Source organism: Periplaneta americana, chromosome 3, assembly GCF_040183065.1.
Source record: "Periplaneta americana isolate PAMFEO1 chromosome 3, P.americana_PAMFEO1_priV1, whole genome shotgun sequence".
NCBI classification, from domain to species: Eukaryota; Metazoa; Arthropoda; class Insecta; order Blattodea; family Blattidae; genus Periplaneta; species Periplaneta americana.
In genome coordinates, this window is record NC_091119.1 from 180,997,523 (window position 1) to 181,023,419 (window position 25,897).

The 25,897-nt window shown below is 35.6% G+C and overlaps 1 protein-coding gene across 1 annotated transcript in view; it reads right to left on the reverse strand.

The window, feature by feature from the left end:
- The window catches only part of LOC138696879 (electron transfer flavoprotein beta subunit lysine methyltransferase-like), a 327,451-nt gene that overhangs the window by 110,559 nt on the left and 190,995 nt on the right, over window positions 1-25,897 (reverse strand). The window lies entirely within an intron of this gene.

A 25,897-nucleotide genomic window follows, 5' to 3' on the forward strand; every position in this document is an offset into this window, starting at 1 on the left:
ACCTTCTACTGCCCCCTACTAATTGGTTGTCATAAAGAAATGTCTTTCTTACTGTAACGGAAATCTTGTCTTCTCCTGTCAGTAACCAATCACAACCCTTGTTCAGAAAAATTGATAGGCTCCCGTCAAATCCACGTGGAGGCAGAGTTGATGCATCTTTTCCGAATTCCAAGAATCCCGTCAGTCTTATTTCGAGGGTCACCAGGATTGTGGCAACTGTGCAATGTTGGGACGAGGGGGCAGGCTGGAATTGTCAGAGGTGTTTGTGTAGAAAGTCATAAATCTGTAAGTGGGTGTTCAAAGGAGCCACCGAATTGCACTCCTTGAAATAAAATAGAGTATACCTAACCCCTTATCTCGCATTAGCTGTATACCGCAACCTCCTTTAAAACCACTTTGAGCACTGCATTACACTGATGGAAATTGTCATACCGAATCAGTGCTGCTCATCGGAGTGACTACTACCGCGGAGGAATCGGAGATTACGAATAAAGCTCTCCACCGGTGATCTCCGGTACTACCGTAGGTGGAACAGGGGACATACGGAGGGATGCGGGTGTTCGGAGCGAAGCGACAGTTAGCTCAAGGACGACCGGCTCGTACGGACTCACGGTAGTTGTGAGTGGAATAAAATGGCAACAAATCGGATATCCGTCGCATGGAAATTCTTTAATTTAGTTGAAGGTAATAATAAAGTCGCACACTGTAAACTCTGTGGGCGAATTTACTCTAAGGGTGGTGGAACTTCGAATTTGTTAGACCATTTGAAGCGATCGCACAATCGCGAACTTGATGAAAACAATTACGCAAAACATTTGATACGATTTCTTTTTAAATTGTTTTAGTGCTATTGTTCCCAAAGGCTCACAGTCTAGGAAAGTCTTGAAATTTCTATAAAACTTAACTTTCGAGGCAATAAAAAACATATGAAATATTTACAAGACGACTTGAGTTATATTTTGTTGTTTAGACAACTTGAGTTATATTTTACTGTTTGGATGAAAATACTTCTGAATGAAGCTAAAGAAACATGTGGTAATAATATAATTACAATTATTCTTAAATTGATATCCGCTTATATTTATATTACAGAGAAAGAGTGGCGCGTTTTAGAAGAGGCAATTCAAATACTGACACCCTTTATCGCAATGATCACAATCCCGTCCGGTGAAGAATCTGAAAAAATTATGTTGGACAGTAAACTTTAACCCACTGATAGCCCACGTTTCTTTTGTTCCATTCTGAAGCTCCCTTAATATATTTTATGTTAAACTAAACCGATTAGAATAATAACTGACAAAACCTGTTTGCGATTAAACGAGAGTTTCTAGGAGAATTAAAGTATAAATGTTTACATTACCTACTGAAAAGCTTTACTTCTGCGTTAGTTTTGCAGTTAGATTGAATGTTATTAATTTGATCAATGACATAAAACTAATACGTCTTTCCACATATACTATGAATTTCAAAACTAGAAAAAAATCTGTCAGTTAACGTAGCACTTTAAGCAACACAAAAAAAGAGCCGAAGAAAGAGAGAGAGATTAACATAAAAGAGGGAATATACAACAACAAATTACAACTTATTTTAAAAGATACGCGGACGTCAGCGGACTCGAATCACTACCTGATCCGATTAAAGGAATGCTTAGCGGAAAGTGTATGTCTGCGCCACAGCACATATACAACCTGCGCGGCATCAATCGGAGGTAACCGGAGGTCTCCGATTGAAAGCGCGCAAACAACCGCTCCGGAGAAAACCTAATCATAAGCAGCAGCACTACACCGAATCCAGTTGTTTCGAACTCTGATTCCTCTGCCGAGCTAATGCTTGTCTAAGTTACACTACTATTTCGTAACTGCATAATTTCCAGTAGAAATAAGGAAAGTAGGCTACCTGCGACGGGCACTTGGTATGCATGCTTCTGACTTTGACATAATGAGAACCTCCTGGAGAACACGACAAATCACGTTGTTAGTACAAGACACAGAGGCCGTGTCTCCCTCACAGAATTATATACCTCAATTTAATTATTCAGATCGTGGCCACCAAGTCGAAGCCTCTCGTGACTGCTGTGGCAGTGGAATGTTTGACAGTCATGACGATGTCGCCTCACGCCCGTCCTTACTGAGGGTGCTGCACTTTCTATTTCGTGTCATACCCGCCAATTAAACGTTTTGTACAACCATAACCGTGTGTTATTATTTACTAAACACTGTGTAGGGTCCCTGCAGCTAGTTTCGTTTCCGATGACTACATATTGCACGACCTGGGTTTCATTCCTGGAAACAGCTGAAGGGAAGTCTGTACGCCGAATTTCGACACAAAATGAAATTTTGGTTTTCATCGTTTTTCGGTAGTTAATATGTTTAAAATGACTATTACACTTTTACTACGTCACACTACTTTTGACCAATAAAACGGTACGAAAGTACGTCTTTCAACCAATCATGGCTGCTTATCGCACAATTTTATCACGTCCCTAGCATTTGTTTAATTTTATCGCGTCCCTAGCATTTGTTTATTTTTATCACTACCCTAGCATTTGTTTCTTTGTTTGCCAACATTTCATACTGCACTGGTCTGGACGTCAAAAAAAACAGAAAATTACAAACTACTCCAGTCCATGCACAGCACTTTCAAATATGACTCGCATTGGCATTCAAGAACAAGAATTAATAAAGATCACTGGCCATAGCTATGCATCTTCCCTGAAACACTATTTAAAAATAAATGAAGAGCACCATTCGGAAATCCTGAATAAGTTGAGGAATAGACCATGTACATCACCGAGTTCACTTCTTTTACGCACACGTCCAATATAACATCAACTGAAGCACCAACCACTAAAACATTCAAATTTGAAAATTGTACCTACTTTCAATAATTGTTTCTTTTAAAATTATTCATGTTTATTTTTTTATTTCATCATCATTAATTAAAATGTTTCTTGTTTATTTCATCGTCCCTAATTGAAACTTTTCTAACACTCGTTTATATTATTTAGGTTATGTTATAGCTTCTGCTATATGATATTATGAATAGTCATGTATCAGAGATTGTTTAATACTAAGATTTATTGAAAATCATCTGTCAAGTGACGTTGATTACTGGGATCGGGATAATTGAAGTGGAATGCAACTGTTTTAATAAAAATGAAACTGAATTAACAAAGCCTTCTTGACCAGTAGCCGTCCACAGAGTTCAATGAAGATTCCATCGTTGGCATAACTGAATAACTGATAACAAGAAGACAGTTCATCATAACACACTACTGCCATCTACTAGCGTAATATTTATAATGTTGAGATGGTACAAATTTGAAGACAGTTTTGTATTTTCGTAACTCAATATTTTATTGTATTGGAGTACTTCGTTACTTCTTATATACTTTCTTCTAATCGTGTAATAGTCAATTAAATCCCACTCAAGTTTTGATTTTCTCTAGATAAATCAAAACCTCTAGTGAGATTACTGTTGATAATATGATTTTATTTCTTCTATTTTTCATCTTTTAGCCCTATCTTCAGCAAAAATATTCCAGTAATTTTAATGCAAAAAATGTTACAAATGATTTTTTTTTGTTAACTGCTGAGTGGAATTTTTAATCTATTTAACCGATTTTATACATATGCCCTATTTTTCCTATATTTCGTCGTTGTTCCTGCAATAACTTCTATGTGCAAAATATACAATTTTTCAGTAGAAGAAAAAACACATTTATTCATCCTATGGCAGCCGTACATAGGAGACTATGAATCCTTACATTTTCGAAACAAAGAAATATAATCACATATAGGAGATTTCATTATTTGTTGTTATTTAATAGAGCAAAAATCTGAAAATCGATAAATATGTCACATTGAAGTTATTGCAGGAACAACGACGATTTGTATCTTTTATCACTCCTGAGAAAAGTGCTCCAAAAAATGAGGGATGTAACAACTTCGACACCATATTTCTGCACTTTCATATTTTTGTGATATTGGTACACTTTTCTCAGAAAGTACTGTACAGAAGGCTGAAATTAATGCATAATATCAATGTGATGGCATTTCACACAGTAGGTTAAACAAATTAAGATTATTTCAATCTTCAGCAAAAATAAAAAATAATTTGTAGTAATTCTTCATCCAAAAATGTTATCAATGACATTTTTTTTTTGTTTTGAGAACCGCTCAGTGGAATTTTAAATGTATTTAACTGGTTGTATGCATAAAAATATGTTACGTATGCCCTATTTTTTCTACATTTGTACCTTTCATAATTTCTGAGAAAAGTGCACCAAAAATTGAGGAATTTAACATTGTAAGATATGGAAGTATAGACTCCCCTTAAGGGGACACTCAACTGAAAATCATTAAAATTAAAAAAAAATGTATTGGCTATTTCACTTCTTTATAATGTATATATTTCATACCTCAAATGAATTTAGTTCAATTCTAACCGAGAGAGGTGGATCATGCGTCCGCCAGAACTTTAAATATATCACGCAAATGCACCACCGTCTGAGCTATGCCGGTGGCATGTAAACTATTAAGACCATTGCTGCAGAAATCGAATATGCAACTACCATACGTCCATGTAGTAATTCATATTTTAAACATTTTGCAATATTGGAAGGTCACTGAACCCAATTCAAAATATTTACGATATCCATTGAACTGCCCAAGGATCAACGTACCGTTGCAACACAAATTAACGTCAAAAACAAGAAAGTAGGTGTATACATACGTGCATAATATAATGCTAGAGTGGACGATTAATCCTCTAGTTAAAGCCGCCATACTTGTAAATGTTTACGGTTTCCGTCGAAATGTTTGAAAATCAATGTTGCGTTGCAGCACTCCTGTAAATGTCATCGACAGTGGAGTGTGGCTATTTGAAATGCATACATATTGCAATGCAACCGGATGCTGCTATAATGACGTTGCGACATCTTTTAAGTCATTATAAAGACAAATAAAACGAAACAAGCAGGTATTTACATGAGATCATCAGTGCATATTTCAGTGTTGACACTTGTTTCTCTTAGAAACAGTTTACGTAAGGATTCAAGTGTAGGAGACTGAGGACAAAACTTCATAAACAGAAGAAAGAGAACCTTCCCTCAGCAGGAACCTGCCAGTTATTCACAACAGTGTTGCCAACTCAGAATTCCATTTACCGCTGCACAAGCTTAAAAAAACCACTAAACTGTAGTTAAAAAACTCCAGATTTTTCTTAACACATCATTTCCAAATTTGAAATACAAACTATATAGTTTTAGAAAATGGAGAATTTTAAGTTTTAAATTTAAAAAAAATTCTAATATTTATAATAGGCCTACTCTGGACATTGAAATAACACTCACCTCTGCCCAGAAGCTTGTTGTGAATGGCAATATTATGTTGTCGAGCAACAGGAAAACACTCGCTACTCTTTTTGTGTGCATAATTATCAGCATGGGTAATTAAATCTGAATATTTTGCATTTAATATCACCTTACACCATTTACACAGAGCTTTCGAACTATCACCGGTAACTTCTTCTACCCAATCTTTCAACACATTGTTTTTTTTAACACATCTCTAAAGTTTTGTACGTATGTAGTTTTATGCGGCACATTTCTTCAAAATTTAATGAAGTAGATCAAGAATCAGGGCCGCCGAGAAGGGGGGGGCAAAGGGGTCGAGTGCATATGGGCCCGTGAGCAATAAGGGCCCGTCAGATTAAGTGAGTCATTACTTTTTATTATCACGAATAATTATTCGTAGATACATACCGGTACTATAAAATTTTGTAAGAATATTTGTTACATAAATTTGACATATTAACTCAACGATAGTAGAATTAAAACAAATTACCACTTCATATGTAAATAATTGACTTTTGTATAATAGAATATCGGTTTCCCGCATTAACGTTCACCGACACGAGGGGCCCGGCATTTGCCTGAACTATGTTCCCGTCGCTTGTACTGAACACGTTCAATTCTTTATTGACTTGTCCTTTTTAACTACCAAACCCCCGCAGGCCCACCACAATATGCTAGTGGACTCTCTCAAACCGAAGTCGCAGGATGCGTTTCTCTTTCAGTACATTGTATGTTTCGTGTGGAAACTTTCGTCTTTTCATTATCGTTTGTCTAGTAAATTCTATTCATCAGTGTTACCGGTTATAGTTCAACTGCACGATGGACAAGTACAGACATAAGTCGGGAGCTGAGAAGCACAAGGAGAGACAGAAAAAATTGGAAGATATTAATATGGATGCTAAAATTAGTGAAAAATATTATGATGGCATTAACAAAGAGATCAGTGATGAGCCGAAATATTTAAAATCAATTCATGCCTCTAATGTAGGGCCAACCCCACTCAAACCTATGAATCTCCTAAATAGTCTGAGGGAATTAAAACTGGATACTTTATTTCCAAATATTTGTATAACCATTAGAATATTCTATACAATTCCTGTGACAGTTGCTGATGAAGAAAGATCCTTCAGCAAAGTGAAGGAAATAAAAAATGTATTCAGATAAACAATGTGTCAAGAACGTGAGTAACCTTGATTCTTTAGTCCAGAGAGAGATCTTGCTAGGTCTTTAAATTTTGATGACATTATTGATGATTTTGCATCATTGAAGTCAAGGAGAGTTGTCTGTTAATGTTGGATTGCAAGTTAGAAATTACAGGTGTTTAGGAATAATGTTTTATAAATGTAATATATTCTGCTAATGTGAAGTGTTGCTAAAAGTTTTCAACGTAATAAAAATGTATATTTTTAAGTTCGTATCTGTGTATGGGGTTATCTTTTATTTATTTTGCAAATAATTATTATGGTTAGAATAACTGGTAACTTGTAATTGTTACTTTTTTCAACGGGGGTCCGAGTACAGTATTGCATAGGGGCCCATAAATTCTGTCGGCGGCCCTGTCAAGAATATACTGGACACTTCGGAAATAATCACATTCACAATCACACCAGTCGGTTCGAAGTCGGATTTTACATTGAACTGGAGACGTGTCTGCTAACAATGAGTCTGGTTTTAAGTTATATGTATATCTGTGTCACATATATACAGAGTGTTCCGCTTATAAGTATAACAAAAGAAATAGCTATAACTTCTGAATTAATACAAGTATATAGTTGAAACCAACTGCTACAAAGAATGAAAACTGGGAATTTTTGTTACCTTATGTTCCATAAACCTCAACATGGCTTCCATTGGTGGCACGGGAAATATCCAACCGGTATTCAACCTCGACCCAAGTGTTATGAAGCATCTGTGGTGTAACATTGTTGACAGCAGCATAAATTCTTTCTTGTAAGTCTGCCAAATCACGTACTGGCGTCCTGTAGACCTGGTCCTTAACAAACCCCCACAGGAAAAAATCAGGTGGTGTTAGATCTGGTGATCTGGCAGGCCATGTGATGTACGGTGATCCTCTTCCGATCCATCTTGCAGGGAATTGTTCGTCTAAGAATGTGCGAACCATGTTGGCAAAGTGTGGTGGAGCCCCATCTTGCTGGAAAATTGCTCCATCTGGGAGTTGTGGCAAAGCATACAGTTGCAACATATCCAGGTACGTGTTTGCAGTGACTGTCTTTTCAGCAAAGAAATAGGGACCAATGATTCTGTCACGCATGATCCCACACCAAACATTCCATTTAGGGGAATCCCGTTGGTGTTCAATTACGACACATGCTGACTGACTAAAGATACGATACGAATTCTCTTATTTAATGATCTGCGCATGCGTGAGTCTTCTAAAAATAAGTAACAACAATGGATTAAAACTTCCCAATTTCCTCTTTACAATGGTACCAATCTTAACCCATTTGCATGCATTGTTATGAAATTATAACTATTTCTTTTATTATACTTATAAGCGGAACACGGTGTATATATATATATATATATATATATATATATATACATATATAATTTTAACTGGTAATGGAAATTACGGGAAAACGGCTGAACGGATATTAATAAATGGCCCCTCATTTTGAAGCTTGGAACCCAAAGTTTTTCGGAAAAGTAGTAGTTTTCAGTGAAATGTCAATTTTCCTACATAATTTTCCTATTTTCCAAAATCCATCTGTTGCCAGTTTTGAGAACTAATTTTATCGAATCACGGCCGACTTGATTGAATTTCAGAACAAAACACAAACTACAATAAACAACAGGCTATCACACGAAGGCCATGACCTGCAGGATTGCCGACATATTTAGAGCTCATTTCAATTTGTTATTAAAAACTGATTCTGCAGTGTATTAACAATTTTTTGAGTACAGCTGTGTATTGGATATTCAAATCTACGAAACTTGAGGTGGTTTGATGACATTATTATCATTAGAAATTAAATATTATTATAGTTAATATCATGATGCATCTATTTTTCATTAATTGTGCATAATATTGATGCTATATTGATGACATGAAAGTGAAACGTTTTGAGGTTATGTAAGTAAATGTAGCGAATATCTTAATTTAGATTTTCATTTCTATAATTTACTGAGTGGCTGCTATATATAACTACAAAACTTAAGTAAGATAATAATATTGTTATTAAAAATAAAATATTTTTATACTTATTAGCCCAGTGGGGTTGGGTCTTTTTCATTTACTTAATGGCGGTGTAGTGTAGATATTGATATGTGTCATTGTCTTCAGTATTGGCTCGACAGAGCGCAAAAATTACAGTTCCTAAGGAAAGATCAAAAGTTATTACTTACTGATAAAATAAGAGGCCTAGAAAATTTTGTAGTCTCCAGATCATTTCAGCAAGAACTCTTAGTAGGATAAAATGATTTTACGCTCTACATTTCAAGTTCTACATGCAGCAGCTATACGAAAATGCTATTGTTCGAAAGCTTAGCAAACCTGACATTTTTTTAACTTTCGCCTACATTCCACAATGACCTGAAATAGCTACTGCTATCGTCCCGACATTGATACTTGCGTTTTCGCGTTGAAACTCAAAAACTGAAGTTGGATAGGTTCAAGAGAAAGTATTTGGCCTAAAAAAAATCCATTCAGAGGGAGTATGTTTCATTATTATGGTAGCAAATAACTATTAAAAAGACAAGTATTCTTCATTGAAAATAAATCTGAAAAATGGTTATTTGAACGTCTAACGAACTTAGTTTGCAGCAGCATTTGCTGCACAAGCCACTAGTAAACTATAATGCGGAATGATAAATTAAGTAATAACCTATATCATATATCATAAATGAAAAATAATAATAATTCAGTTCATTATCTATTCTTTATGATTAAATACATCAATTCGTTTACAAAAACACTGCATACATTAGATTAAGAGGTTAACGAATGCGGAATACCTATTTGTACAACAACAAAGGATGAGGAATGAAATGGACGTGGTTGCACCAAATGGAGTTAACATAAAACGTTGATATTGTATACTCGCACAATGAAAAAGTGTGATAATACCATACTAAGCTCTGGTTTATGGTTAACTAACATTGTCCGCAAGTACATATAAAAAAATTATAACATCTTTACAGAAAAAGACTTAAAAATATCATCTCTCTCTGCCTGGAATCATAAAAAACGCCAAGTAAATAGCTAGCCGCTGACGGTAAAATTCTGTAGCTGACTATAGTCCTGAAAACACCAGATTTAGCTACAAAACCGCTGACTTGGCAGCACTGATTCACAATGTAACATTTATTCTAACATTATTAATATGTTCTTTATTGTTACAATTTCATATTCTTAACCCTTAAATTCGCAAAGAATCGTATAGGATACAACAGGTTAACAGGCTATATGCTATAATTTTAATGGAACAATAGAAAAAAATTGGTAGGAAAATTAAAATTTCACAATACTATAATATTGTACGACATATAAAATATGAACATTGCAATAGTTGTTTTCTTTACAGTCCGACACGGTTTAATAAACTGGTGTGAAAAATGAAGTTTTGCCAATTTAAGGGTTATTGACCTGTTAAAGTCTAATTAACTGTTAAAGTCATTTCTGATGCAACGATTGATGCCATAGGATCTCATGTGTTAAAATCATCCTTAGCTATAATTAGTAATCCTTTGTATCCAACAAACGTTTATTGTAAACTAGCCGTACCCGTGCGCTCCGCTGCACCCGTCAGAAATAAATATAAAGTAATTACATAATTAAAATAGGACATTTGATCCAGGGAACATTTGTGTTTGATAGAAGGATAAATCGTTTAATATGTTACTTAATTTAAATTGCATCCAAATAATTAAAATGCGATCATTTTGGTCCAGAGACCACTCATTGGTGCAATGACAATTCCTTTAATATGTTTCTAATTTTTATTACATGCAACCATAGTTTAATGAACATTGACATCATTTATATTTAATGTGTAATACTTTATTTTACTTGTTATAGGTTTCCATTGAATTATGGTAATATCTTAATTTTAACCCTTGTTTTCTACGTATTCAGTAAATGGCGTTTGGCCCACTGTGGTTCTGAACCCTTCAAATAACTTAAATTATATTATATAATATTACATTACATATATTATATTATAATATATTATATTATATTATATTATATTATATTATATTATATTATATTATATTATATTATATTATATTATATTATATTATATTATATTATATAAGAAGTTACTGTAATAACATTATAGCATTATGCCCATCTAGAGAAACTACACTTTCCAATGGTGAAATAATAATTAATTATACAAATCGGTTAATTTAGCTTCCGATATTACTTCATACAAACACAGAAACATTCTCTGTAGGCTATCTTTCATAGCTTTCGATTGTTGTTGTCCAAGGTCCCTTATAGACGAAGTCATCTGTTTTTATTTCATTACACGGCCTTAGATGGCAGTATTTTAATTTTAAAACTCATTTATCTCATTAAATATCAGTCCTATAAAACTTTTCAAACAATAAAACTTATCGGAAATAATTTTTAAAGAAACTTTTGTTATGTAACATTTTTCACGAAAATCAATAATAAGCGAGATATTTCGATTCATTTAATTCAGGCCGCCTTATAACCCCCCTTTTAAATAATGTATTTTGAATGCCATATAGCCTAAAATCTAAGTTACAACGAACATAATTTATATTCCAATTTTCATCGAAATCCGTTCAGCCATTATCGCGTGAAAAGTTAACAAACATACAGACAGACAGACAGACAGACATACAAACAAAAATTTCAAAAAAGCGATTTTCGATTTCAGGGTGGTTAATTATATATGTTAGGACCAATTATTTTTGGAAAATCGAAAATTACCAGAAAAATTTCGGCTACAGATTTATTATTAGTATAGATGATTTCCTATGTTTTCGTATAATTTATCTTAATGTTTTCTTTTTTCTTTCAAATTGTCACACAATTGGTTTTAATGATTATTCTTTATGAATTGGTTAATAGGCCGATCTATTCGAACCCTTATTTAGGGCAGCTTTTTTTTTTGTTACAAAAATCTTAAAATCTTAACAAGATTTAACAAAGATGTCTCATCAACTTCAGTGAAGGTTAGGCCTAACTACTGTTAAAATCTCCCGTTAATTTAAGTGCTGTACTTAAATTTAAATTACTGTTTAAAATGGCGGCTGGAGAACGTAGTTTCCAACCACGATTCAAAACATGAATTGAGAAACATCCCAAGTCCATTGAAGTAAATTGTTCAGGACAGCAAATAAATCATATAGACTTGTAACAGCTATAAGAATATTCAAAGCCATATTTGTATGATTTAAAAATATAAGTTAGACTTAGAGTTGGACTTAGAATATTCGTTTTACAGGATGATAGTCTATGCAAAACACAACATTGTCAGATAGGAAGTCAAATTTGATAAATTTTGGACTTAGAATGTTTGTCAATTCAGGTCTTCATTATTGTTATGTGCTGGTTATTTAAAGAAGGAATTGTGCCAAGAAGAAATTTTGTTAGTTTATATGAACAAAAGTTTTTGGAGAGATTTAGAATATATAAAATGGTTGCAGAAAGAGTTACAAGAAACAGAAAAAAGTGGAACAGAAACTAACAGAAACCTACCACTAACTTCAAAGCAACAATATTGCTCATTTGGTTTAAGATTTTATGCTTCAGGCTCATTTCAGCTTACTGCTGTTTTTCTGCGTACCATCCGACAAGAATAATAAAATTGTAACAAGTGACACTGCCCTAAAAGGAATTACATCGATGCCACCCGCAATGCATTTATTGGTTGAAAGCTTCATTTGTTTATTCATGGCTCAGGTTATGCGTCTACTTCAATATTGATCAAATGGAATCCGTAACCTTTAATTATTATATTGGCGGATCCACCTTATTTGTTTTTATATTTTAAGAGGTTATGTGCATCACAGGATTTCCTGAAATAAACCACTCAACCATCCGGGATGTCGTCCCTTTATATAGGTAATTTGAACATCAAAACATATTGATTAAAAAATGAATAACGTATTTCGATGCTCCTTTATTTCATTGATTTTTATCTTCATATAAGAGGCCGTGCTAAAGCAGTTGCTGTATAGATTTCGGCATCATGTGGAGTTGGAAAAAATTCACAAGAAACGTTTTTAACGTGTGAAGCCTAACGAAATAGTGAGGGGGAGGTACACCTTTCGCTAGCTATTACTTTATTAGTAATAATTCAACTTTTTTTTCCTAAGAATCTACTGCCCGTGTCTCACGTCCTGAACCGAGAGTTCCCTAGTGCTTATAACCACGCCTCTTAGGTCTGCTCGGACCGGCACGGGAGCTGCAGCGTGACGGCACGGCAGCATATTACATGTTCTGAAAACATTATCCTATGCCATCGCAGGGATCTTTAATGGTTATAATACTGGATACTCTAACCATGGTTACCACTATCGCTGTTATATCTGATGGCGATTTCCTAAAATGTGTGTACACACTAGGCCACTCTTTGTTCAGTCTGGACAACTGCTGCATTACCATAGAGCAGCATTTCTCAAAGTATGTTCTGGGGTTCCGTGAGACCTATATGATTTTAAATGTTATTTTAAGCTTTTTCACCCTTGGTTATTTAACGACATTGTATCAACTAAAAGGTTATTTTGCATCGATGGGATTGATGATAGCGAAATGGTATTTGGCGAGATGAAGTCGGTGATTCGCCAAGGATTACCTGACATTCGCCTTACGGTTGGGGAAAACCTCGGGAAAAAATCCAACCAGGTAAACACCCCAAGCGGGAATCAAACCCGCGCTCGAGCGCAACTCTGGATCGATAGGCAAGCGCCTTAGCCGACTAGGCTGCTCCGGTGGCTATTTTATACTTAGTGGATACTATAAAAATATATAAATGTTACGAACATATGAATCAATAATAACATGAAACCACCGATAATAGTAGTAGCAGTAATAATAATAATAATAATAGGCCTAATAATCTAAGAATATGCGTAATAATAATATTCCAATAATATGCGTAATAATAATATGTTTAATGAACATCTAAAACGGAAAATACCCATAATATTTATCACTTTCATCACTGGATTCTTTGCGAATGTGTTCACTAAAACAAAATATCGAAAAGACAAAATGCAGAAGTACAGTAGAAATGAGACTACAACTTTCCGCCATAAAACCAGATTGCAGGCTTAAAAACCAAATACTTTCGTCCCATTGAACAGAATTATTGAAATACTAGCTTTCACTTGTCTGTTAATTATTAAACACTAATAAAATATTACAAGGATTCCGCAGTTACACTTTAGATTAAAAGGGGTTTCGCGGTGGAAAAAGTTTGAGAAACACTGCCATAGAGGAAAGAGTTTACGGACGTGTACACATGACAACCGTAATCGCGATTAGGTCTATAATCTCGAGTAGACACTATAGTCTATAACTGGTATTAGTGTTTAGTTACAGGAATTGATGAGAAGAACATAATTTGTTTTGTGAGGGGATAGCTTATACATTCGCTTGTCCATGGCTGATCTTGCTCCATAGCTGACGAAAGGAATCCTGAAAAGGCCGATGTGTTGAACGTAGGGTAGTAGGCACATGCGGTACCCAGGACCTCCTACTCTCCCTCTCTGCGTCCCGCCCCGCTAAGAAACAGCTCAGGAAGTGAGGCACGGGCAGTATAGATCCTTCAGAAATAAAAATTTGCATACTTAATTACGAACAATTATGGAGTAGGCCTATTTTGTTCAGCCGGACGGCTTCTACATGACAACTAAAAAAGCACTAAGATAATTTAATGGAACTTCGCATACATGTATAATAGTTCCATGTGAAAGTACGGTACTCTGAAATCTTTACTGTAGAATGTATAGCTTGCTTTAAAAAAACAATATTAATCATTTTTAATTTAGTATGAAATCAATATTATTATTATGTCTCTCTATAATATCTAAGACAATGCAACCAGAAGTGGCCTACCTCAATGCATAATCCAGTAAAGCTTTGTGAATACAAGGTAACAGATTTTCCTTATTCCTCAGTGATAAAAAAAATATGTACATTATAAATTATACTACACAACAGTATATAATATATTATATAATTATGTATGAAATTTGTTTAATATCTACATAACTTAATATCTAAGGTTTTACTTACACAATTTTCTAGTTATTCAATGCTATCAAATCATTACACATTTAATTATTTATAATGAGACTAAATAAAGATTTTATGGTTTTTAGGCAAAATGGTAATAATATTGTTACTTACTTACTACTTATTTACTGGCTTTAAGGAACCCGGAGGTTCATTGCCGCCCTCACGTAAGCCCGCCATTGATCCCTATCCTGAGCAAGATTAATTATTTGAAGGATTCATAACAAGCTGTTTTTTTTTACAGTGATGGGTTGTTAGCCCTTCGCCCAACCCCCAAGCTTGAGGACCACCCCTTATCGGCTGTCCACGACTGCTTATTCAATATAATTTTGTTGGAGAGAAAAAAAGGATTTAGTGTTTAATCGATCCAGCTATTAGTATTGTTGTATTTAGTATTAAAAAATATTTTATTTATTTATTAAAGATATCAGCTCAAAGAATTGAGTGACCAAAAGGGTCCTGAATACAATAAACATATACGTTATATAATGTGATTTGAAACATTAAAGAAAAAAGAAAGTTAACTGCAGTAAAAGTGGATTAATTGAAATAGAGAAGATTTTTTTTTCAAAATTCAATTCAAAACTGTGCCAGTTCACTGTGCAGTGATGAAGCTTTTCCCTCGTAACTCATAAACTTAACTTTTTCATGCTCTCTCTCTCTCTCTCTCTCTCTCTCTATTTTATTTCATTGCTGAAACTCATGTTTACAATATCATGCTCTTTCAACTTTATTCCTTGATAAATAGTATTTTTTTTTTTATTTTCAGTATTATTATCTAATTATATTTTCTGTCGTATGCAGCACTAATATTTTGCAGAGCGCTAATTTGGAAGTTTTAGTGCGTTTATGTGGTTAAAAAGTAGCTGGACAGACCATTTCAATTTAGTAGCATTCCCACTTACAGTTGTCATGATCCATTATTATTATGTACTGAACTATACCTTTCGTAGCGTCCTGACGTAAGCATTTAGCGCCAGAGTTTGAACTCTGAATGGCCAGGATGTACTAACCGATAACTTCCCTAACTTGTTTGGGAACGAAAATGCGCTGTCTGTTGATAACGCTGACTCTCCTCTTCGATTACAATATAGTAGTTTAACGACACATTTCGGAAGATTTATGCACATACCACATCGATGACCTCAATGCCCATCCTTTAGCCGAGCTTTACTAAATTGACAAGGTTATACAGCCAAGTTTGGTCAATAACCGGTTTCTACGCACGAGCACACGTCCTTTCTTACACCTTACAATAAGAAGCGAGAGGAACAGGGATGTCCAAATATACAGTGGGTGATCCTATTATTATTAGGAACATCTGATATAAAATTAGGTTTTGTCAGTGGAGAGTCTAAAATTAGACTCGATTGATTCCAATTGTTGTCCTTTTCTTACTACGAGGGGGATCCAGGAAATAACGACCGTTTTGTTGTAATAATTAAAAAAATATATTTATTTGAAAAAACAAAGTCTGTTACATAACTGAAGCTTCCTTTACTTCTCTACATAATCACCACCTACATTTAAACATTTGTCGTATCTGTTCACTAGCTTTAGAATTCCCGTGTTATACTCCTCTGCTGCCAGTTCATTAAGCCAGGTGTTCACTGTCATCTTCAACTCTTCATCACTTCCAAAACGCGTACCACCCAGAAAGTCTTTCAGCATAGTGAAAAGGTGAAAATCGCTAGGAGCAAGGTGTGGACTATAGGGCGGATGATCAAAGATTTCCCAACCGAATTGATCCAGCAATTCTCGAGTTGAAGCAGCAGTGTGCGGGCAGGCGTTGTCGTGAAGAATCACAACTCCTCTCGGAAGCATTCCTCGCCTCTTGTTTTGGATGGCTCGCCGTAGTTTTCGTAAAGTCTCACAATAACGATTTGCATTGATCGTAGTGACTTTTGGCATGAAATCCAGCAAAAGAACAACTTTGCTATCCCAAAAGACAGTAGCCATGACTTTTTGTGTTGAGAGAGTCTGTTTGAATTTTCTCGGTTTCTTGGGTGATGAGGGATGATGCCACTGACGTGATTGGCGCTTGGTGTCTGGAGTGTTGTGAGACACCCAGGTCTCATCACCAGTCACAATTTGATCGAGAAAGGCGTCTCCATATGTGTGATATCGCATCAAGAATGTCAATGCTGAGGCCATTCTCTGAGTTTTGTGTTGGTCACTCAGTTGCCGTGGAACCCATCGTGCACGGATTTTGTGGTAGCCAAGATGTTGCGACACAATTTCACCAAGCAAAGAACGAGAAATGTCAGGAAAGGCAATATGCAATTCGTCGAGTGATGTGCGCCTGTCTTGCAAGATTCTGTCGTTCACTTTAGTCTTCAGATCTTCTGTGATGAGTGATGGGCGTCCGGGTCGAGTTTCATCGTGGACATTTGTTCGCCCATTGTTGAACATTTCGCACCATTTTCTCACATTTCTTTCATTCATTACAGTATCACCATACACTTCTTTCAATTGCCGGCAAATTTCTGCAGGTTTCAAATGTCGGGCATTCAAAAATCGAATCACACTCCTCACCTCACAGTCGGCGGGATTATCAATCACGTCGTTCATTTTGAAGTAACACAAAATGCACAATGGCGACTTGTTCCAACCAGTACTCACAACATTATGAGAACACATGTTAAGGAAGCCAGTTGACCTTCAAACAAGGAAGAGGAGTCAGCTGCGCGGCGGGTATGCGCGAACGGTCGTTATTTCCTGGATCCCCCTCGTAATTTCGGGTACTTGACTGTCCCATATGAAATAAGTTGTATACTCGTAGGACAGAGTCATTGACCAGAGTGCGCTACAAGAGGCTGGTCTACGCTACATCCACCATGAGATGATGATGATGATGGAAATATGTTGGGATGTTACAGGGGAACCGAACCTCCCGGAGACAACCCCTATGTTACCTGAACCATGAGATTGCCCAAGTTATAAATCGGGTATAGGCCTACAAGCTCAGCAACTGTGTTGGGCGACAGTAAAACAAAAATAATGTCAAATAGAACGCCAACACCAATCCCAGTACTAGGAACAGAGGCAGAACACGTGGACGATTACATCTACCTAGGGCAGGCTGTCTCACTTAACCAAGGGATGGAGAAAGAAATACAAAGGAGAATAACACAATCCTGGAAAGCCTTCTGGGCGCTAAAATTTATACTCCTTGACAGGTCCATAAACCGCAGACTCAGACTAGAGGCTCTTAACTCCTGTGTATTCCCGGTGCTAACATTCGGTTGCCAAACCTGGGCCCTCACAGAGAGGCAAAACGAACATCGAAATATGCCAAAGGAAAATGGAGAGGAAGATAGTTGGCGCTTCACTGAAAGACAAGGTCTCCAACACGGCACTGCAGAAAATTACAGCTTCTGAGAACATCACACAAAAAGCCCTCATAACGAAGTGGAAGTGGGGTGGTCATATAGCAAGGCAGCAACAAGGCAGATGGGCGCGAGAAACCACCATGTGGGACCCGTACATAGGAAGGAGAACACAAGGCAGGCCAAGAAAAAGATGGGCAGATATTCAAGCAGCAGCTGGGAGGGAACTGGTCAACCATCGCCCGCAACAGGAACGAGTGGAGAACAAACTCATATAGAACTAAAATTTGACAAACTCTAGTGTATTTCACATAGTGACTGTGAATGTAAATATTGTTCACGTGAAATAGCTCATCATGTGAACCACACCAACCGAGCTTCCCCTCCTGTAGGAGGCCCTAGCCCTTCATGGGACACAGTGGCTTCATTCATTCATTCATTCATAGGCCTACAACGGTGATCGAACTCGAGTTCACAGGTTTATAAGTTCAGCGTTCTAGCCACTAGATCACGATGACGGCTTGTTTCCAATTGTTAAAAGCGACATATCATTACTGAAATGTGTACTTCATGATATCCAATTAAAATAGGCAACATAATGCTATTGCCAATACTACTATCGGAAGATAAATTTTCTGATTTTCATCAAGTGGGCCTAATAATATGATCACCCACTGTATTCCTCATTGCGTCGTGAGTCGAGTTCCTCAGAAGAAACGATACGAGTAGGAGGTTGAGGTTATGTACAACGTAGGAACATAACTATCTGTAAAATAATATGACCAAAATGGCAAGCTATTTTCAATAATTGAGGCGTTCCCTGGAATAACATTATAACGTAAGTTATGTCGTTTTTCCTCTTCCAGTGTATCGTAGTTAATTTTATGAAACCTCCTATGTGACAGTACAGAGCATAATTTTTTTCAGGAGGAAGAAAAAAGTAATTAAATATCAATAGGCATACAGAAGAATATTAGACTATTTCGTTTATATGACGTCATTCCATTTTCGACCAATGAGGTGCAATGAAATTTTGAATTCCAACAGTCACATTTTGCGATAATTTTTGCAGCTAGATTTATCGCTATCAATTTATCGCATGGTCGTTCTTTTGTTTAGTCGTTGTCGCCAACTGTTCCCCCGTAAATTGATGATCATGAATATATTAAGATGCAACTACACGGTTAAACTTTTCTTTCAACTTTAAAGCAATGAATGCAAGATTGATATTTAATATTAATTAATATATTTACGCAGTGAAGACGACGTTCAAAACGGCGCACCATGTAGACACAAAATCTTCATGCATCTTAATTGAAAGTACCTTTTAAACTTGATTCTTTCAATATTCTTCCCAAATTGCACGCATACGCGATTGGAATATTGAAATGTGTAGATGCAGCTTTAGTTCCGTTACACACTACAGCGAGAATGCGTTTGTCGAGCTATAAAAAATGCTTTCGTGTAGCACTGATTGTGAGTAACGGTCGAAATAACGCACAGCTGACATTGGTCCTGCTCCCACAGGTAAGTTAACCTATATTTGTAACCTATAACATTTATATTTTGTGAATGAAATTAAAGAATTAATAGAAAGTCAGATGTTAAGATTTATGTAACATCATCACATATCAAACTCAAAGATCTTACATAGTAATAATAAGGTCTTTGATCAAACTGCCTTCCGTATGTCGTAATAAAACTCGTGTTTTAATTAGGCCTATCTATACAGAGATGACTTCACTGTGTAGTAACATGTCTCGCTGTGAATACATAAGCATTGGTATATAGCTGTCCCCACTGTTACTGTTAAATTAAATTATGATTTCAGCAGATAATGAAAATGTATTTATGTTATAATAATAAGAGAAAAGTGCAGTACATGTAATTAACATTGTTAAACCTGTATTTTGCTTTTCGCAATTGACATTACTGAATAATAACATCGAATTTCTTTATTGCAGTAATCGATATTCATCTACGAGTATTTCAACTTCACAATTTTGTGATCGAATTTTAGGGATGTATTATTTACATTTTTATTTTATTCACGAAGTAGTCCTAATAAATGCCACTCGAGGTCTGAGATTTCCCAGATGAATCTCAGACCTCTCGTGACATTACTACAGAGAATTCGGTAGTAAACGTTGGTGAATATGATGATATCATCGAGGATCAGTGTACGCCTGTTGAATTATAATTAATTCTTTCTTCCTCCTGAAAAATTATGCTCTGTAATGTCACATAGAAGGTTTCATAAAATCAAGGCAATATATTGAATTCTTAATGACACATCTCCCTCCTGACGAAATATATTTCCCCCCAACAAACACAGCACACTTCAAAAACATCCGATTGTCATTCTGTACCACACTCTTATACCGGATCTTAAATAATTGATGATCTGTATCTCAAATTCAAGATTTTGTAAATAAGTTCTTGTTCCAGAGAAAGTCTTAATTTATTTTTCACGAATTAAAAGAAAAGATGTTATGTAATTTTAAGCCTAGATTCTACAAATTATCTGTCAGAACTTTGGTATACCATAGCAAGGTCATTTTCTCTGGAATATTAACAGAAGTTTCTTACATATTACTTTTTAACAGTTCGGTCTACTCGTGATTAAGTCTTGTACTTCTAGCTTACAAAAACTGAAATTAATTTTTTCTGTGAATCACACTGTATTTTTTTTATTTTAATGGGTTATTTTACGACGCTGTATCAACATCTAGATTATTTAGCGTCTGAATGAAATGAAGGTGATAATGCCGGTGAAATGAGTCCGGGTCCGTCACCGAAAGTTACCTAGCATTTGCTCGTATTGGGTTGAGAGAAAACCCTGGAAAAATCCTCAACCAGGTGACTTGCCCCGACCGGGATTCGAACCCGGGCCACCTGGTTTCGCGGCCAGACGCGCTGACTGTTACTCCACAGGTGTATTGTTCGAATTGTCGTACTGTGTACCTTCTCTATGAAATGTTTTCTACGGATGTCAAAAGAACACTCATTTTGCTAAGAAATTAAAAAAAAAAGTGTTAATAATTGAGTGGTTTGGGGAAAGATGAACCGTGGCTCATCTCGCATCAGAATACTAGATTGGAGTGTAGAAAGTATACAAATCTATAACACGAGACCTCCAATACTGATATCTTTCCACAGACAGCCATTGTAAGGAGTTTCCTTGCCCCTTAAAAACCCATCGTTGATAACCAGACTTAAATTAGTGAACGTCTGATCCGCTATCTAGCATGTTAACGCAACACCAGCAAAACCACGAAGGGAATTACGAAAGTCTAAGTATTATTCACTAAATTTTCGAAAATCTTTCATGGTACGGATTATCCGACTTTTTCGATCAACCGTTTAGCCCACCCCCTTCATTACCACGGATAATAGAGGTTCTACTGTATTCTGAAAAAGTAAAAACTAATACAAATATTATATGATATGAAATATTACTGAAAAGCAGCCCCAGAGAAGGCAAGGCAAAAACATTTATTTGTGAGAATTTAGGATGCAGTCTTCGTCTCTGTCCGTGTTGCATCTTCTGCACAGAACTAGGTGGGATACAGTGAAGTGCAGTATTAGGAAATCACATGGAAGACGCTGAACACCAAGTCTTTATTTACTGCCGTACTCAAGCGCTGCACTGGATTTTACTATTACGACATCAATTCGTTAATGACGTAACTGTGTTTCCAGACGAGCGATCCACATGTTTATCATACAGAGCAACATAATAATTGTCTAATCTTTAAATCGAAGGGTATTCAAACCTGTTACCAGTAGGTGTGTCATCAACTTTCCTAGTTGCTTAATGAGGCAACGAATGTAATGTTTTGATTAGATCTTATGTTGATAATGTATGTTTACTTCTGAAATTCTAAATAACAGTTATTTACAGTACTGATTGTAACTTACGCTCGTGGCCTGTCAGTTACAGGAAACATATCGCAACGTGAGGCACCAAAACTTTTCCTTGAACAAATACACGAGAACTGTGAAGTCTGAAAGCAAAGCGGAGAAATGGCTGTGTATCAGTGATGGATTTAGGGAGTGGCCAGGAGAGGAAAATTCCCCCCCCCCTCGAATTCGAGGATATCTCCTCCCGGATATTTCAGACTTTTTAAACCACGAAAATATAATTTACATAATATAGGGCTCCTACAATAAAATAAACTAGCAGCATTTTACAACATAAATGCATAGAAACATTCATCTACGTCATAAATACTTGCAGTCATAATGTCATTCAGGTTGATTAATATTTGGTATAAAAAGTTGATGTATTCCTGGTGTTGTGGAAGAGAAGGCCTGATGGCCTTAACTACACCAGAATAAATAAATAAATAAATAAATAAATAAATAAATGTTGAACCAAGAAAAATAAACTTGGGGGAAAATTTATTCTCTTCCGCTACATTCATCAACTAACTTCAGGGAGCCAACTTTTGAACAAAAAGTTACTAGATTTATAATCAGAAATTTGTAAAGAATAATTCTCTGTTGAAAAAATTATTTAGACAGCTCTTTAAATGTCATGCCCCCTAACAGCTTTAATTTTAAAAACATTTTTTAACATTTTTGTAATCAGAATTGAACTAAATCCATTTGGGGTATGAAAACATACATTCTAAAGACAAGAAATGCCCAATAATATATATATATATATATATATATATTTTTTAAATTTTCATGATATCAGTGGAGTCTCTCTTTAACACACCATTTCTCTGCTCGGCGCTTTTCTGAGATCTGTGAACAGTAACACACTCCGAGGCTTCAGAAGGCATTTTTGTCGAATGCTGCATGCAGAACATGTAATTGTAGGGGAGAGTCGGGTAGTATCGGACATCGGGTAATATCGGACAGTGAGTTTCTTTCATCTACCACACGATGATAGTACCTGATTGACATGGTTACGTTTCTGTGATGTCGCATAGAGAAACGTAACCATGTCATTCAGGTAATACCATATGGTGGTAGATGAAAGAAACGCACTGTCCGATACTACCCGACTCTCCCCTATGCAGTATCTAACTTGGTTAGATTTAAACTAAATATGGCAGTATTTAACATTTTCGCGGAAAATAAAACGAAAAAATAAAGGAAAATAAAATAAAATAATAATAATAATAATAATAATAATAATAATAATAATAATAATAATACTTACTTATTGGCTTTTAAGGAACTCGGAGGTTCATTGCCGCCCTCACATAAGCCCGCCATTGGTCCCTATCCTGAGCAAGATTAATCCATTCTCTATCATCATATCCCACCTCCCTCAAATCCATTTTAATATTATCTTCCCATCTACGTCTCGGCCTCCCTAAAGGTCTTTTTCCCTCCGGCCTCCCAACTAACACTCCATATGCATTTCTGGATTCGCCCATACGTGCTACATGCCCTGCCCATCTCAAACGTCTGGATTTAATGTTCAATAATAGTAATAATAATAATAATAATAATAATAATAATAATAATAATAATAATAATAATAATACTTTAATTTATAGAGTGCATGTTTTTAAAAATAACAGGACATGTAGTGCTCTGAATATTCGCTGTAGAAGAATCGTAGCTTTAAATTTGAACATCTGTTAGTACTAAATTCGATGTGAGAAATGCTTTACTCAAAGATCTCTCTCACAGTCTGCAAAGTAAACTGCCTCAAGGCATTTGACAATTATGCCACTGTGGTCTTGCAATAGCTCCAGCCACACCTGAATCATGCAGTCGTCATTCACACAACATTAACAGGGATTATTTTCGCTTGAATTCACAGCGCGATATCCACGAAGAAAATAATACATCTGAGATTTTATTCACGGCCTCCTTGATATTTGCGTCAATTGTAGAAGCTATTATGCTTGGATATCATAACAATACGGTCGTTACTCGAAAAAAAAAAATCCCGCTTGTTATAGGAGAACCATTTTCTTCAGATTTTATATTCTGTTTCCTGCAATGTTCTATACTTTATATTTCCTGTTTTTCTCTTTATCGCTTTGGATGCTGTCCAGAAAAATAGTTGTTAATCCCTTATCAACCGATTATTTACTAGCCTAACTCCCCCAAGTAATGTATCTACTTTCAAAATAAGCTTTTATGGTCTATGACTAGGATATTGACATTTTTCTAGAAACGCAGTGGGGTGTGGTTACTTATCGTGCAGCGTTGTAAAACAGCTTCGAATAAAACAGCTTTCTATAAATTGCTCGAGAGTTAAGAAAAATATGTCTCTATAGACTGGTTAACGTGACAATTCTTGAGGTATTTCACAAGATCTGGAAGTATTCCTCGATGTAGATGGCTGATTTTACCCATAAATAATACAGTATGTCCCACTCTCTACCGAACCCGGAATTTATTTTAATAATTCCAATACTAATGGAGATATTGATCACTGCTGTGTGGTGCAACTCAGTGTTGCCACGACCTACTCACGAAAATCAGGAGAAAATCATCGAAAAAAAACAGGAGATTACAGTAGATTAATTAAACATGAATTTCCTCTTTGTATTATAATATTAATTATAAAACGGTGTACTGTAAGAAAGATGATACTGTTATATTACAATATGGCACATCCTTAACAAATCAAATGGAACAATTTTGCTAAATATAATTACTGTCATCTATACTCAGCATATGTAACTAAAGTCATGAAGTTTTGTTTTTACACAGTAATGTCTTATTGACAATGTTTCGCATTAATATATTAATCAGGAATTTTTCGTGTATTCACAAAATATTTTCGATACAACGAGATTTATTTTAAAGATTATATTAAATACAGTATTGAATTAGCTGCGACTATAACAGACGAAAAATTACCCCCTTTCTTGCTTTTACACAACTATCCTTTAAACTGTTCATCATTTTCCCACTCTGATTTATAATATTCTGGGAGTATTTACTTTTCTTTCTTTCTGGGACACTTTCACTCATTTTAAAAGATCACTGTGCAAGATATGAAACACAAAAATGCCATTACCTCTCACTGTTTCACGTGCACACAATCAGAAACAAACTTCACTACTGAATAAGTTTCGTTCTTCCTCTGTTCCCCGGGTCCCCAAAACAATAATAAAATAACTTAATTCTAAAAATCGCAAAAAAATTATAACAGACTTAAAATATTAACATTTTCATGGATCCTGAATGTATGTATGTATCCATAGTGATCTAATTAGAAAATATATATATATATATATATATATATATATATATATATATATATATATATGAACATTTTAATTTAACTTATAGTTTTTGCGATTTTCCAACACTTTATTTTCGACATGTCCCCTTTTTCAATTGTGTGTGTGTGTGTGTGTGTGTGTGTGTGTGTGCGTGCGTCCGTCTCTTCTCCCCCCCCCCCCTCTCCTTCCGTGGTAAGGTTTCAAACATTTGTTCTCTATCATTCTGTAATTACGTTTAGATTATCGAGTGGATTGGAGAGACCCATAACTCTGAGCTATGTGTCTAAAACATGTTCTTTATCTGCAGTGTGCTGATATCATAATCCGCCGCTGGCTCCAGGCGAGAGGCGACTCTTTGCTTCTTGTAAGCATAATTGTGGCGACGTGTTAAGAGCAGGGAGACAAATGAAAACATTGTTTGACTTGTGTATAAGATTAAAAAATTAGACATGAGTTGAAAATCCGAGAATAGAACTAGGTGACTGCAGCATGCCAAAAAGCCAGGAGAAATTCGGGCTTTTGACAAAAAATCAGTAGAGCAGTATATTCAATGGAAAAATAGGAAATCTTCTGCTAAATCAGTAGGTATGGCAACACTGGTGCAACTTGGAGTAGCAACAATGCGCTTGTCCGCTGGCTTATTTGTGATTGTTGCGTCGAGTATGTAATCATTGATTGTTGATTGTGTTTATTCGTAATTCGAGTGTAGTGGAAAACAGACTCAATACAGTTCAGTTCGTAGAAACACAAGTAGTGCAGTTGAAAT